Source organism: Macaca mulatta, chromosome Y (genome assembly GCF_049350105.2).
Source record: "Macaca mulatta isolate MMU2019108-1 chromosome Y, T2T-MMU8v2.0, whole genome shotgun sequence".
NCBI lineage: Eukaryota > Metazoa > Chordata > Mammalia > Primates > Cercopithecidae > Macaca > Macaca mulatta.
This window is the reverse complement of record NC_133427.1, coordinates 10,056,472-10,063,857: the sequence shown is the minus strand read 5'-3', so window position 1 is coordinate 10,063,857 and position 7,386 is coordinate 10,056,472. Positions and strand designations below refer to the sequence as shown.

Here is a 7,386-nt window from a genome sequence, read left to right as displayed (position 1 = left end):
TGTAAACTCGCAGTCCTGTCTCCCCGACTTCTGCCTTTGGTGTCTGGGTCCCTGCCCTCCAGCCGCCTCTGAGTTGTGCCTCGGTCACGCTCCTCGCCCATGCCTCAGAAACATGAAGAAAGGAAGCTCTCGTGTTTGATAGAAAACCTAGTTGAACTGAGCTGAGATCCGGCCACTGCACTCCAGCCTGGGCGGCAGAGCGAGACTCCGTCTCAAAAAAAAAAAGAAAAAAAGAAAACCTAGTTGAGAGTGCAAGGCAGAGAGCGTTCAGCATGCTTGTTCCTCCCCCGGGACAGAGGCAGTGCCCTGAGGGCAGCGATTCCCGTCGTGTTGATCGTGCAGCCCGGGTTGGGCAGGCCACTTGGGCCACGGCGGGGCGAGCAAGGCGGCTAGGGAGCAAGCTGACCTCTGATAATGGCTCAGGAAGACATACCTGCCCCTCCTTGGGGACAGGCAGAAATAAAGTTTTCTTGGTGTCCCTTAAAACCCTTTTCCCGCCTGGCCACTTAGGGCTTCCCTGGAGGCCACTGGTCTGTTTTCAGTCATTCACGTTCCCTCCTTCTGCCCCCCAGGTAACCTGTAACCATTATGTCTTCTAGTGCAACATGCTCCCCTTGTCTGACGTGTTTATTCAAGATGAGCTGCGCAAAAAGTTGCATCAGACGTTGAAGGATCGGGGTGTACTGGGCATACTCAAGGTATCGGATTTAGGCATATTTATGTCATAACTTTTACAAGTGGAACCTGTAACAGGTAGTTCACATTTACATTCATTTAAAGTTTGGGTTTTAATAATCGTATGATACATAGATTGTATTGGCGAATTACATTTTTATATTCCTGAATAATTCTATCCTGAAATAGTACAGTCTCCTGAAGTCATTGAGAAAATGTTGTGTTTGGGTCGACTTAAAGAGGCATGCTCAAATAATTAATTGAACTGTCAATAAAATAGGAGCAGGAAGACTGAACACATTTTAGTAAGGTTAGGCTTGTTTTACATATCTGGCTTACAGGTTCCTCAACTAATAAATGGGTTTGTAAATAACATTTATATGAGGAATATTGACACAGTATAGAAAATACTAGTGTACCGTTTAATAATAATTTGGGGGCTGGGCGCGGTGGATCAAGCCTGTAATCCCAGCACTTTGGGAGGCCGAGACGGGCGGATCACGAGGTCAGGAGATCGAGACCATCCTGGCTAACACGGTGAAACCCCGTCTCTACTTAAAAAATACAAAAAAAAAAAAAAAAAAAAAAAAAAAAAATACCTAGCCAGGCGAGGCTGAGGCAGGAGAATGACGTGAACTCGGGAGGCGGAGCTTGCAGTGAGCTGAGATCTGGCCACTGCACTCCAGCCCGAGCGACAGAGCTAGACTTCGTCTCAAAAAAAAAAAAAAAAAAAAAAAAAAAAAAAAAAAAATTGCGGACTGAACAATTTCGTATTTCAACTATGTTGAAATGTCTGAATATTTAATTCAAGCAGCATATATCTATTAGTATACTTTATATGTGGATCAAGATCTAGGAGTAGGATTAGCTCAATGTGTTTTTGTTGCAATATCCATTTCAAAAGCATATGTTTTACATTTAAAATATGTACATATATCCTGTGTATATATCATTTTTAAATTTAAGTTATATAAGGTGAGCATTACCCTGTTTTTTTTTTAAATTTCTTTTTTGAAATCCTCATTTTCAGTGGCAACAGGCTTATCTTTGGATACTTTTGCAATATAGGTAGCTATCCCCTGTTGTTGAATATTTTGGTTATATTCCCCAACAGCCCACAGAGGTGTGATAAACTAGCAGAATTTTTTCCTATACTTCATATCCCAATCGTAAGCTGCTGAAATGGGCTTCTAGGGAAGTGAAATGAAGAGTCTGCAAGTGAGCCTGGCTAACCACCAGTTTCCCTTGGAAGCTGGGGAAAGCAAGCTTTTTCTTGAATGCACTGACCTGCTTGTCTCACAGGGTAAGACATGTGCAGGGGGAGGTTTCTAACTTCTGGCCATGGATCAAGAACCATTATGGAAATAAAAAGAAGGTTTCCAATGAATGTAACATATCTGTGTATATCTCTATTGAGACAATCTTGCTGAAATTTCTTTATCTTGTTTCTTCCTTCCTACCAACCTACTTTCCTTCCCTTCCCTCCCTTCCCTTCCTCTCTTCCTCCCTCCCTCCCTCCTTCCCTCCCTCTTTTCTCTTCTCTTCCTTTCTATTCTCTTTCATTTTCTTTCTTTTTTTTTTTTCCTTTCTTTGCTAGACACAACTTCAAAACCAGCTATTTGGTGTGTGAATGCACCGTGTATTGAAAGGAAAACTGCATCCTCAGTCCATTGCAGTGGAAGGGAGCTTCTTCTTACTAGGGGCCACTAACTCTTTAGTGGCTAATTACTTACAAAGAAGTGGCTATGACTATTCATTTTCTGTTTTCTTTCCAGAAAGTGGTTTAGCAAAATGAAAGGTAAAGTGTTTCATTATCTTTTGAATTTTTTTATTAACAATTTCTGCCACTGCTGACTGTGAAATGCTGCGTTATATCCAAGAGATCCTTGACTAGGTCTATTTTTCTTTTCTTTTCTTTTCTTTTTTTTTTTTTTTTTTTTTTTTTTTTTGAGATGGAGTCTCACTCTCTTGCCTAGGCTGGAGTGCAGTGGCATGATCTGGGCTCTCTGCAAGTTCTGCTTCCCAGGTTCACACCTTTCTCCTGTCTCAGCATCCTGAGTAGCTGGGACTACAGGTGCCCGTTACCTTGCTCGGCTATTTTTTTTCTTTTTTTTAATTTTTAGTACACATGGGGTTTCACCGTGTTAGCCAGGATGGTCTTGATCTCCTGATCTTGGGATCTGCCCGCCTCAGCCTCCCAAACTGCTGGGATTACAGGCGTGACCCCTATTTCTTTATCCTATTTGAATTCACATTGTACCTGCACATAGTATATTTGAAATGCAACAAATGGTTTGAAATTAATTTATTGGCACCTCATTTAGTCTTTTGTAAAGTCGTGATACAGAATCTCTAAATGTTTCAGAGCTAAAATTGATCTATCTATTCTCCATGTTGTCTAATAAGACTCTACCAATCTGGTGAATATGTGCTGTGGGCTTGGCATTTTTAATATGAACACTGCAGATATTTTGTGTGTTACAGGTGAGGAACCAGACTCTAGAAAGATGAATTAAGTAAACTGTAAGTGATAATGCGAGGCAGTAAACCTAGATCTCTAAAATGAGCCCTTTTTTTCTGCACTAGAATCTGCAGATGTTTCTCTTCTTTGCAATTATATAAGTGAAGAATATGTAATTTTAAAAAATCTATCAACGTCTTGCATCAAACTGGTACATATGCTACAATTGATAACTCTCCCACCCTGACATGTCATGGTCACCCAAAGTCCATAGTTTATGTTAGATTTCACTCTTGGTACTGTTCAAATGTTTTTACTTTCTTTACATTGTCTATAATTATCCAAAGTTTCATGTTTCAAAGTTTTAAGGACACAAGAAGCTTAGTGCAATATTTTGTTTTGTTTTTGTTTTGAGACGGAGTCTTGCTCTGTCACCCAAGCTGGAGTGCAGTCATGTGATCTGGGCTTACTGCAGCCTCTGCCTCCAGGATTCAAGCATTTCTCCTGTGTCACCCTCCAGAGTAGCTGGTACTACAGGCACATGCCCCCATGCCTGGCTAATTTTTGTATTTTTTAGTGGAGATGGTGCTCCGTGTCCCACAGTGTTGGCCAGGTTAGTCTCGGGCTCCTAGTGATCCACCCACCTCACCCTTCCAAAGCACCAGGATTACAGGTGTGACCCATTGCACCTGGCCTTAGTACAGTATTTGAATGAAAACTTTTTTTATTTTTATTTATTAAAGTTCTGGTTTACATGTGCAGAACCTATGGGTTTGTTACATAGTTATACAAGTGCCATGGTGGTGTGCTGCACCCATCAACCCATCATCCGCATTGGGAATTTCTCTTATTGCTATCCCTCCCCCAGCTCCCCACCCCCTGATAGGCCCTGGTGTGTGATGTTGCCTTCCCTTTGTTCATGTGTTATGGTTCAGTTCCCACTTATGAGTGACAACATATAGTGTTTGGTTTTCTGTTCCCGTGTTAGATATGCTGAATTTCTTTGTAAGCAACCAAATTTTATTTATCAACATTAGGGATGTATTTACTCAATTTTTTTTTTTTTTTTGAGAAAGGTTCTCTCTCTCTCACTCAGACTGGAGTACAATAGTACGATCTTGTCTCACTGCCACCTCTGTCTTCCAGGTTCAAGCCTGTCTTGCCTCAGCCTCCTAAGTAGCTGTGATTACAGGTGCACACCACCACACCCAGCTAATTTTTGTATTTTTAGTAGGGTTGGGGATTCATCATGTTGGCCAGGCTTGTCTTCAATCCTGATGCCAGGATATCTTCCCTCCTCAGCCTCCCAAAGTGCCGGGAATATAGCTGTGAGTCATTGTGCTTGGCCTGGAATTCATTTTTGATACCTATTTCTCTAAAATTTTAATCACTTTATACTTTTGCCTATTGTGTAATAATTATTTGTATAATTATTATAGCAGGAATTAATCCCACTCATATAACTTAACAGTTTCTACTAATATCAAGTGCCCATGTAGAGTATTTTCTTAAAGGAAATCCAGTTGAAGACAAATACTGGTGTTCTCAGAGTAGACATAATAAATGATATATACTGTAGAGAAATATGTATAAATAGCTACCTAAAATGTCTGTTTAACAATATTTTAGGTACACTTTAGTCATGGTTGTAATGACAGTAAAAATTTAGTTTATTAACATTTTTAAACGAGGAATACTTAAAAAAATTGAAATTGAATGACCCAAGAACTCATTCATGCATTCATTGGTTTATTAGATGTTTCAGTGACATCTCTAAGGTATTACACATTTCTGTCATTCCGGTTAGACATAACATCTTTAATGTGAAGTACTTAGAGGTTAATTACATGATCAAGAAAGATATTTTAGCTTTTTGACCTCCGTGTGTTTATTGTAATTCAACTAACAGTGTAAGAAAGAGCTTTAATTTTGCTTTGTTCACATAGTCATAATTTATTAATTTATTCTGTACAATATTTCTAAATTGCATATTCAGAAACATATCCTAGTTTGTAATTTAAACATTGCTATAAAACTATGTGCAACTGGTATTTTTGTTTTCCTTAAGGTATTTACCATGCAGGATCTATTACAACTCATTAAAATCAATCCTACGTCCACTCTCTACAAATTATTGGTAAGATTGCTTAATTAATATAATCTATTTTGGTTTGTTAATTAAACTGAGTAGCTGAATAAACCTTATAACAGATTTCAGGATTTGATAAAGAAAACCAAAAGGTAGGCGCCTACATCTTAGGATAAACTATAAAGTAAACTATAGCAAGATTTTTCTATGTACTTTTTCTTATAAAAGAATGAAACTAATTTTTAGGGAGAAGAATAAGACATTTAATTTGATTTAAATTAGTTGATTTTTCTTGCTGATCATACCTTATAAACAACAGTTCACCTATTCTGCAGGTCATTTCCCTTATATTTTCATTTTTGCAATAAACTTTAGATACTCAAATAGGAAAACTGCAGACAGTATCAAGGACCCTACAGACAGACACTCTAAAAGATGCTTTTTGAAAAAATTTCCACTGCTGGGAATATTTCTGAAAAACAAAGCAAAACAAAACAAAAAGTAACTTTTAGGCCAAGTGCCTTTGTGTACTAGGTATCTCTCTCAAGTACAATTTATAGAGTATGAAATGTATTAACATGTCCTAAAAGAATAAGATGTGGTTCAGTAATGAGTTATGTATCTTTTGTTTGTCTGTGTTTATACGGACCTGGTAAATTGCCTTAATTATGGCCTAGATAATAAACTTTCATAGAGTAAGTAACTACTGTGGGTTGCAGACCATTGGTTAGACTTGATGATGGGCTTTATAGCATAAACATAAGCTGGCAACTTGCCTTTCATATATAGTTACTCTTTAGGTCTTTCAAAATAATTTGTGAATTAGTAATTGTTCTTTTCTGTTGGTATACCCTTTAACCAAAGGGTAAACCTGTTGCCTGCGTTGCTGTCACCCCCACAGGGACATTCAGTAATTCATCAGTTCATTCAGAACTTAATCATTTGAGCGCTCACATTCTGCCACCCATTAAGTAAGTCTGTGAGTTAATTGCCAAGGCTCTTGGTAGAAGTCTTAGCATGTAATAAAGAAATCAGATCACAAGACCTTTTGGGCTGCCTGAAAACCAGACTATACCTATGGAAATTCAGTATGATTAATAATTGTACATTCTGTGCTCTAAGCACCATCCAGAGTAACTCTCTGTGAAGATTGAAATGTCTGTATCTATGGTGTTTAATGTGGTAGCTGCTAGCCTCATGTGGCTTTTGAGCACTTGAAATGTGGCTAGTGTGACTGAATGACTGACTTTTATTTATGTTTAATTAGCTACATGTGCATTGTGACTACCATACTGGGTAGGATAATTCTAAGGTATACAGCTAGTATCTGTTGCTTAAGTGTTACTTCAAAAGGAAATTTATGGCTTTAAAGGATGTTAAGAAATAATTTATGGGCCAGGTGTGGTGACTCATGCCTTTAATCCCAGCATTTTGGAAGGCTGAAGCAGGTGAATCACTTAAGAACAGGAGTTCGAAATCAGCCTGGCCAACATGCTGAAACCCCATCTCTTCTAAAAGTACAAAAATTTTCCAGACCTGGTGGTGAGTGCCTTTAATCCAAGCTACTTGGAAGGCTGAGGCAGGCGAATCACTTCAACCTGGAAGGTGAAGTTTGTATTGAACCGACATCATCCCACTGCAGTCCAGCCTGGGTAACAGAGCTTGAATGTATGTGTCCCTCCAGAATTCATACTTTGGAATTTAAAGCCCCCAGTGAGACAGAATTAAAAGGTGGGGACTTTTGCAGGTGATTAAATGGCCTTATAAAAGGGGTCAACAGAACTAACTAGGTCCTTTTTCCCTTACACCATTTGAGGATACTGTATTGGTCCTCACTGGAGAACACAGCAAAAATGTGCCATCTTGGAAACAGAGACCGGGCTTTCACCAGACATTGAATGAGTGATCTTGGACTTCCCAGCCTCTAAAACTCTAGGAAATACATTTCTGGTTTTTATAGGTTACCCAGTCTAAGATATTTTGTTATAGCAGCAGGAACATACTGAGATAGCATCTTTATTGTGGAACCTTTGGTCCTCATACTTAATGAGTGGGCTTTAAGTATTTCATTAGTTTTAGTTTTTAAGTATAGGGCTTTTTCCCTATAATTGACTTCAATTTCATCTCATAAAAATCAAGTTTTATGGCCAGGTGCAGTGGC

The 7,386-nt window shown here is 38.7% G+C and overlaps 1 pseudogene; it reads left to right on the top strand.

The window, feature by feature from the left end:
• Window positions 1-272: 272 nt before the first annotated feature.
• Window positions 273-7,386, top strand: part of LOC106995389 (centriole and centriolar satellite protein OFD1-like) — a 60,866-nt pseudogene continuing 53,752 nt past the window's right edge.